Source organism: Meleagris gallopavo, chromosome 1 (assembly GCF_000146605.3).
Source record: "Meleagris gallopavo isolate NT-WF06-2002-E0010 breed Aviagen turkey brand Nicholas breeding stock chromosome 1, Turkey_5.1, whole genome shotgun sequence".
Lineage (NCBI taxonomy): Eukaryota > Metazoa > Chordata > Aves > Galliformes > Phasianidae > Meleagris > Meleagris gallopavo.
The window spans coordinates 101,640,676-101,650,645 of NC_015011.2; positions in this window are offsets into that span (position 1 = coordinate 101,640,676).

Here is a 9,970-nt window from a genome sequence, read left to right on the forward strand (position 1 = left end):
CGCAGGCACAGCCAGTCGCTGCCGGGGAACTCGAGCGCGCGCTCCCGCTTCTCCTCAGCTCGGCGAGGGGCGGCGCTCGGGCTGCGGCATCGGAATGGAGAAGATCTTTAATATATCGAGTCCAACCAGCTACGTAACTGCCAAAGCAGCTGTTATACCGTGTCTCTAAGCGCTATAGCCCACACCTGCAGGGATGGGGACTCTACTGCTTCCTTGGGCAGCCTGTTCTCGCGTCATTCCCATGAAGAAATTTTTCCTGATGTCCAATCTAAACCTTCCCTTGTGCAACTTGAGGCCATTTCCTCGCTTGTCCTTTGTCAACAACACCGTCCTCCTTGCTGCAACCTCCTTTCAGGTGGCTTTGGAGAGCTATGAAGTCTCCCCTCAGCCTTTTACTCTCCAGACAAAACAGCTCCAGTTCCCTCAGCTGTTCTTTGTAACTGGTTTTCTGCACCATCTTCATTTATCTTCTCTGCACACAGCTGAAAAACTCGACACCGTTTTTGTAGAAAAATGCCCAAAACTAAGCACAGCACTCAAGGTGCAGTCTCATCATTGCTCAGTACCTCCTTAGTCCTGCTGCCCATGCTATTTCCGATACAAGCTGGAATGCCATTGGCCTTCTTGGCCACCTGGGCATGCTGCTGACTCATGTTCATCTGGCTGCTGATGAGCATTCCCAGGTCCTTTTCTGCTGTCAACCCCATTGCTTGGAGTTGTTATGACACAGGTGCCAGACTTGGCATTTGACTATACAATTGGACATGGCCCATCAATCCAGCCCATCCAGATTCCTCTGCAGAGCCTAAGAAGCAGATCAACACTCCTACCCAAACTTACAGAGGGTGTACTTCATCTCCTCACCAATATCACTGATTAAGATGTTAAAGGAAACTGGCCCTAATACTGAGCCCTGGAGAACACCACCTGTGACCACTGCCTAATGGATTTAACTCCATTCACAACAACTCTTTGGACCCATCCATTCAGCCAGTTCTTTATCTAAAGAATAATACTCTCATGCAAGCTGTGAATGCGCAGTTTCTACAGGAGAAAGCTGTAGAAAAAGTAGAAAACACACCTTGTCAAAGAAGGGAAATAATATTGCTGAATTTAGGCCACACAATCAATAAGCCTGTAACCCAGCAGGGACAAAGTTGCTTCCTCTCTGCACCATAAGTAGACCATATACAGGTTAATGAAATCACTTAAGATGTGATGTTTAAGCATCCTCAAGAGGACATACTTGGTTTAGTTTTATCACCCTATAATTCCTAAAATGTCATCAGTTTTGACTTATCATGACATTGCAATAAGGAGTGGTAATGGAAAGAAAAAATAAAGCGCTCCATGAATCAACTTCAGAAGTCTGTGTGAACTTTTGCTAGAAGTCATTATAGGATTTATCATAGAATCATAAAATCATTAAGGTTGGAAAAGACCTCTAAGATCACCCAGTCCAACCATCAGTTCACCCCCACCAGGCCCACTGCCCACGTCCCTCAGTGCCACATCCACACTGCTCTTGAACGCCTCCAGGACAGTGACTCCACCACCTCCCTGGGCAGCCTGTACCATTGCATCACCACTCTTGCTGAGAAGAAATTGTTCCTAATATCTGACCTGTACCTCCTCTGGCGCAACTTCAAGCCAGTAGAGGGAACCAATTCCACCCTGTCTGTTGCAATCAAGGTGTGTGGGCACTGCAAAAGGAAGTGCTCATACCTGGCATAATGGGTGCAACCCCACTTAACTCTCTCTTTTCCTTTCCAATGTATCTGCATCACAGGGCAGCTTAGAAATAAGGAAATTCCAAGTCCCATACAGATGAGTTTGTATTTTATAAAGCAACATATGTAATCTTTTCATAGCCTTGGAGGAGACACTTCTAAGTCAATGCAGATGACTTTTCATAGCCATGAGCACGAAATCAGGGGTCTAAATAGTTGAATGCTTCTATTTAGACATATTCATTTTATTGCACAGACTAAGAAGAGATCAAGTGGTTAGACTGCTAATCAGTAACTCACAGGATGACTTTCAGTTCTCTGTAACATCCAGCACGAGCTTCAGACAAGTCTCTATTGATTCATCAACTCTTAAATTTTCATTTTTTTACCATATGTTTTACATATTCTAAGCTATCATCTGGACCTGCCTCATTATTGCAGGACTTATACAAGTACATTTTTTTTTCCAGATAGGAAACATAATAGTTAAATGTTGAAATGCTTCCTGAATATTTTGCAGTTTTCAGCCAGGAGCCCGGTGTTCTCCTGTAGGGCCTGATCACTTTCCAGCACTACATCATTCAAGGTGGAGTGCCAAGCTGGACTTAAATTGTCCAGCCCCAAACACTACTGATTTGTATTAAAAAATATTTCTGAGCTTGCATGTATACATTGTTGTTATTATCTTTGCTTGATTTAAACCAAGATAGACAATAGAAGATTCAATGTAATGGTGTTTATGGTGTTAAAGAAATGGGATTTTACTATTTAAAATACTTCTCAAAGTGATATCCATTATAACTTTTCTAAAACAAGAAAGGCTAAATAGTTATCTTTTCATAACTTCTTTTCATAACGCCACTGTCTGATTTTTAAGAACAACCTCTCCAAGGCACGTGGTTTCTTACAAACTTGGTAAACATTAGCTCAGAAATTAAGTTGGGTTATTACTGCCTGAGAATGTAGAGAGATACTTTGTGAGCAGTCATCCTACTAAGAAGGTGACATTCTCAGAGTCTTCAATAATTAAAATGCTGTTATTTAATTAGTCTCTCCTAATTTTCTCTCAGAAGACATCATTAGGATGAGCATTCTCAGTGCATGCAGCATGAAAACGTCAACCAGTCTGTTACTCTCAACAGCTAAGAATCTAGAGATTGAGTGTCACAGAAAACCTGTGCACTGATGCTAGAACCATTGTTTCTATTGCCTTTTGAGGTGAAATACAAATTCAATGATATTTCACAGTTAAATAAACAAACATTAAAAAAATAAAATAAAGGACATAGCAAATAAAAAAGTTTATTATTCAAACATTTTATTTCCAGAAATATCTGTCTATGAACTATCAGCTTATGAACTTGTAACTAGGTACTGCTGTCCCCACTGTCTGCTGTGGGTCCCACGCTGTGGTCCATCTGCCCTGTCAGAGCTACAGGAGCATGTTGGGCTCCCAGGGGCTCCCACTGCGGGGCTGCCCAGGGCCGCCTGTTAGGCGGTGTCAGCACAGCCATGGCAAAGCATTGGCTGAGGCACGGTGGGGCAACCCAAGGAACCAGCCACTCTGGTGCCTATGGGTGCTGGAGAAGCTCCTGCTGTGCTGGGCCAGGTGTAAAAGTGGGTGCCGTGAAGAGCAGAGCATTGCAAGGCAGAGGAGCAGAAGTGGCACTTAATGGTTGCCACTCTCCGCATGCCTGCTGCAGGATCTGCTGGCAACAGGCTCCTTTCCGGCCCAGCAACCACTCTTTGCACAGGCTGGGCACCTGGGCTGCTCCTCAGAGGGCTCTCATTCAGCTCTTCCTGCAGGAGAGGAGCAGCCACATCTCTTCTAGTCAGGGCAGCTGTGCACTTGCAGTGCTTCAGCAGCTGTGGGTAATCTCTCCTGAAGCAAAGGTTGTACTAGAAGAATAACTGAAAATGTATAGGAGAAGAGTTAGTTGTGAGCAGTTTGGGACTGAAAGACAGCAAGGCACAGGAACTAAGGCTTTTAATTGCTGAAAGTAAATATGGATATTAAAATGTCTATCAGTCAGTTCAAACCTAGAGCTTAGGCTGACTATGATATGTTGCAAATGCACTGAAAGAAGTAGACTAATCACATCCTCATTTATTTATCTTTCCATTCCACATTGGATGTAACTTAAATATATTTTTTAAATATATTTTATTCACACTTCTATTACTCAGCAGTGCTACCTCTGAAGTATCTGCAAAGGCAGAGAAAGAAATCAGGATACAAACATTTACTGCCATCCCCCTCCTCTCTATTACCAAGGCTTACTTTGTTAGACTCTCCATTGCTCCCACCGGAACGCTGTGAGAGTTGGTGGAGCAACTGATGTGCCTTCCTATGAGCAGCAATGCCCCTTCTTCTGCCCGGAATGCAGGAAGTGAGATAGTTCTTATGCAGTCAGTTTGCAGCGGGGTAAATCCACGCACATTAATCTGAGGAATGAAGCCTTTCGTGCTCTCTGTCCCACAAACTCTGAAAGGCCCTTTCTTTCCCTGTGCTTCCACCTGAAACAGTTCTTCATCAATTAAAGCACAGTTCCCACTGTGACCCCACCAGGTGTTCTCAAACCAGTCACTTCCAATCAGTGTCCAGAGTTTCTCTGTAAAGCTGAGGGCTGTAAAGATACTGGTGGTGCCAATATTCTCCTCAGAAGAGGTATGAGGTGAACATTTTGTTTCGTGCTCATTGGTAAAATGCTGTGAGTCCTTTTCTTCTTCTGTTGGTGCCCTGCCAGCATTCCAAGCTCCTGGTGGAGCACAAGGAGAAGGACAGCTGAAGGACTCAGCCAGCTCCTCCAGAACCCAAACAGAAGAGGTTCATGCTGCAGATGGTTGTCTTTTTATATCTCCTGTCTCAGCCTGACCAAGTTTGCACTCACAGCCATCTCATTGAGGAGCCGCCCTTCATCCTGCTAGTTAGCAAGCAAAATCCCATGGAGCTGTTGGGGGTTTCTCTGGGAGATGCTCAGATGTCACCATGGCACCCACATGTAATTGCAGTGACATCTCCACAAGGTGCCCAGGGCCTGGCTGGTGCAGCAGCCCAAGCAGGCATTGATTACCCACACTTGTTGCTGGTCCTGCATAGGGCCACAGGTGTTGTCACTTTACTCAAGGAGCAAATAAAATTGTGTCTGAACTTCTCACCCAGACCCTTCTTCCCTTTCCCTGTGTAGCCCATGACTTGATCCCTTCTGGCCTCGATGTCCCTCTGGTTCTCCAGACTGAGGTGGGCACCATTTTCCCATGCAGTGTTAACAGAATGGTGATCTCTTCCCAGTTTGTCACCATTTCTTGCACGTGTTCTGTGACTTCAACAGCACAGCTTCTGCAAGGGAGTAGCTGTGTGCACAGGTGATGCTCCACCATGCCAGCAGTCTCCCAAAGATCACATCCCGCTCTGCAGGATTAAGTGCTTTACCTGTAGAGAATATTCTATGATGGATATATAGATGAAATGTGTTTTGCAAAATGATAGAATTTGAGCAAAAAAAAAAAAAAAGCAAAGTCACTCATACGGGCCAGCAGGAATTGTTGGACCATTGCATGGTGCTCCTAGTTGACTCTACTTACATAAGCAGCTTGTGGTTTAAATCTTATTATTCAGCACTTCAGCTGTCCATTTCACTTTGGTCCAGGCATCTTTTTTTTTTTTAGAATTAAATTTATTCAGTGTTTGTTTCTGTTCATAAGGAAGGAAGAAGGGAACCAGGCAGCAATGCTCTGTGGCAATGCTGCCCTATACTATCTTGTATTATTTCTGGAACTGCTCTCTTGGTCCAATGTATTCCGTGAAGTTTATGCTAGCTACATTTTTTTTTAAGCCAGAATACTACTAAATCTAGAATATACATATGTATATATGTACATTATTATAAACATATACATGTATACATTAATCTATACTGAACTATTACTAAAATACTCTATTATAATCAGGAAGTATTTAGGACTCCAGTGTCTAATCATGACTTTGACTTGGCCTTGATCTTTTTTTAGCTATTCATTTATATTCTGTGCAGACATCACCATGCTAGAGGACCATCCAAAGGTCACAGGGTTGGCTATTGGCAGTTGGCTGCCCTTTCAACAGCCCAAATCTATTACTGTACACATGGAAATCCCCAACTTATCTGTCAGCATATGTTTGTCAAATTCTGGGATGGTAAAATTTAACAAGATCTTGGGAAATTTGTAAAAAGGGTAGAATGTTAAGGGGCTTAGATTCTATTTACTTATTCCACAGTGGGAACCTGAGAAATTGGAAAATAAGGGACATAAAAGTGTTTGGTGAGATTGTGAGTAAAATACCCGATTGTGTTTGTCAAACAGTGCTGATGTTTGTCCAATGAACAAATGTGAGCATCATGTTGATGAAAACCTGAGGATCACACCTAGTTTGCAGTGAATCACACTTATACATGACACACAGAATTGTGAACCACATAGGACTGAGCATTCAAGATGAGCATTATTCTCTTGGTAACAACAGCAGTAAATTGCATAATCTTTTTCCAGACTGGTCTTATCTCACCTGTCACAAAATGAGAAGGAGTGCTCTAATCAGCTATGAGTACTTCTTAGGTCATTGGTGCAAAGCTCCTGAGTTAAATGCTACTTGCATCCCAGGCTTATCTCACTTGCTGGTAGAAGCAAGACAGGAAAGAAAGACGACTTTACCATTAGTGTATTTTTAACTCAATATATGAGCTTCCTGCTATAGCTAACCCAATTAGCAGGTCACTCCTAAAGTCCCCACTTCTGGGGATTTTAGAGAGGAGTTGTCTTCGCATGGGGTGGAACACTTTGAAAATGTTGACTTATTTTAAAATAGTGTTCGCAGTCCCTCACTGAGCTAAGGATCCATAATGTTTGATTCTCTCTGCACTCGTGGCAAGAGATCAAAAGTTTTTCTAATCAAACAAGATTGGAAAGGCTGATAGTCTCAGAATGGAAGTGATGCTGTTTCAACTATTTTATGTTGCAGGTACTATTCAGGTATAAAATAGTGATGAGTCACAGATACACTACACACCAAAACACAATCCAAGGACATCTGCTTTATGAGGGAAAGCAAAATCATTGAGCTCTTTCTGGTTTTGATAAGAAAGATTCTTTGGGTAAAAATAACAGATTTAGATGGCAAGTTCTGTTTTCCATGAGAAAGCCAAATCCAGGCATCAGTTAAGGCCTGGGGAGTCATCTCTCTTCAGTTTTTGAAATGGTGATGTGTGAGTTTTTTTTCCAGTGCATTGCACAGTATCTGGGAAATACAAACCAGCTGCTATTATGTTTGGCTGCTCTTGCTGGAGGTGGGAAGAATTTATCAGCATGTATGGGATGTGGAAACTTGGAGAACATCAAACTGAGGAGTGGGGGAAAGTCATTTTAGGCTGTACTTTCAAAAGATAGGAAATACTGGAACAGGATGGTGGGCTGAGGATTGGATAGCCAAAGACTTTTGCAGAAATAGCACTCAGTTGAAGTCATGAAGAGTAAAAGAAATCACAACTGTTTGCAGACTCCTAGAAACAAGCTACTATCACATCTGATCTGCATTTCTTTCACTCTGCTGATGCTAAATAAAGCAAATATAGCTAAGTGGTAGGATTGTGAGCTCAAACCTCAACTTAGGTTGGTTGGCACTTGGGCCATTGAGGTCTAAGATCTTTCCGCACTGTGTCCTGCCTTGACTAAGTGGACCAATCTGGAATTTTCTAAGGGTTAGTCTAAAGCAATAATAAGCTTTTAGGAAAAAAAGATGGAGTTTCTTTTTTCAGTTTTTTAATACCTCATTTCTCTACCCAAATATCTTAAAGACCTTGTCCAAGTAACTGAAGATTTTCTTTCTCATGTTACCCCTGTTCATATTTGGGAATTAATCTTAGGTTTTGTGATTCTATATCTTCAGAATATACTTGTTGAGAAACCTATGAAGTCTCCAGAATCTAGGCCAGTGAGAGTCTCCTGGCCCAGCTGCTTCTGAATCATAGAATGGTTTGAGTTGGAAGAGACCTTGAAGTTTATACAGTTCTAACACCCCTGACATGGGCAGAGGTCTCTTCCACTAGGTCAGGTTACTCAAAACCCCATCCAAACTGGACTTCAGTTCCAGAGATGGGGCATCAGGCCCAGGGACTGCAGAGCTCTCTTCATCCTGCTGCCAGCACAAATTGTGACCCACTAGCATGACCTGGGGAAACTTCTGCATATCCCATTATTTCCTGGCTGCTCTTTCAGCCCCATGTATCTACCAGCAGCTGGGCAATTAGCCTGACCCTATACTCAGTTAGGAATCAAAAGAATTCAAAGGATACCTTTGCAGCCCTTTCTGAGCTGCATGAACTTTCCTAAATGTAACTAAATATCATGCCTTGCCCAGTGATGCGTAGTCTTCCCTACACAATTCCTTAAGTGTTTAAAGAAGTGTTAATAACTAAACGCTATACACTTCTGTAAAGTAGGAGATATAATTCCACATTGTATAAAGAAGGAAATCATGCTGTCATGCTAAAGGCCCTGGAGGGATCCATGCCAAAATCTTGGACCATATCACAAGATTTGATTCCAACATCACATGTTAAATCCCTAAACTGTGACTCTGTATCTGAACAGTAGTCACATCACCTAGCACTTAAAAAAACCTGTTAAGATGAAAAATACACTATTGGTATTTAAGTTACACAGTAGGGAAAAAGTAATACAGTTATATAAATATCATTAATGGACAATTGCCTAAGTGTATAGGCAATGAATATAAAGATGTTACAATCACGAAATAAACAAGAGAGTTTAGCAAAGCAAATTATAATAACAAAAAGAGAATAGGTAGAAAGCTTACCTGCATCCTAGGCTCACTACAAAACTCCAGAGGAGGGGATCTCCAGAAGAGATCCTTCCTGCCCGGTAGCCAGCTCTTAAATGGGTCTAGGAGAGGTGCAGCCAGGCTCCACCCCTTCCTGCAGCACAGGTGAATTGCCTTCACTCATTGCTCGCCTCAGGTGATCAATCAGAGGTTCAGGCCGTGGTTCAGCAGTTCCCATACATTAAGTATCATTTAAGCAGCAAGACACAGTTTAAATGTAAAAATTAAGCAGAAACATTTTTTAATAACAACTTCAAAACAGATAATTGTGAAAGTACCAGTGTTGTAATATTCATGCAGCATAAGAACAGAATGGAACAGGATAGAACAGAAAAGAATAGTTCACTTGGAAGGGACATTCAAAAGATCATCTAGTCCAACTGTCTGACCAGTGTAGGGGTAAACAAAAGTTAGAGCATTTTACTGGGGATATTATCCAAATACTTCTTGAACACTGACAGCCATGGGGCTTCAACTGCCTCTCTAAGAAGCCTGTTTCGGTGTGTGACCACACTCACAGCAAAAAAAGTTTTTCCAAATATCAGCCTGAGCCTCCCCAGCACAGCTTTGCCATGCATCCAGTCATTGATTTCCAGTGAGAAGAGATCAATGCCTCCTTCTCCATTTCCTCTGCTCAGGAGATGCAAGGAGCAGTGAGGTTGCCACTTGACCTCTTCCAGACAAGACTTGACAGTCCAAGTGTCATCTCCTCACAGACCCTTCCAGTGCTATTGCCAGCTTTGCTGCCTTCCTCTGGATTCTTTCAATAACCTTTTTATACTGTGAAGCCCAGAAATGCCACACGTGAGATTCAGAGCAAATTTTCTGGTAGTCATTCTCTTGGGTGAAAGTGGTCCAAAAATATATTATAACTTCACACTGGTTATTCTGATCCACTAGCAGAAGTCCTTCTCAGCCAGCTGGCAATGAAAGCAGAAGACATTAAACCAGTGCTTGAAGTAGAACACTGTGTGGCAACAAGCCATGCCACCACTTGCTCTCTCACTTTGAACATCAACCCTCCACATATATACATGGAAGTCATCTATGTTCCTAATATCTCCAGAAACTGACAGAATAATTGCTTGCTTGATCACTTACAGAGGTTTTGGATAGGTTGGCCCAGAAGACAGCACTTTCACAGATGGAAATGTTGGAAGGCAGAGTCTACAGAACTCTGAACCATACTGCTAAATTTTTTGCTTCGTTTGAACTTCACGTGCTTAAGAGATAAAAGAAGACATTGACAATTAGACTTGCTTTGTGCATGAACTCAGAAGAACACTGTGGAATAGGATCCAGAGAGAAATCTGTAGAGAAGATGAAAAACCCAAAGCAGTCATTCAGCAACATATGATTCTAT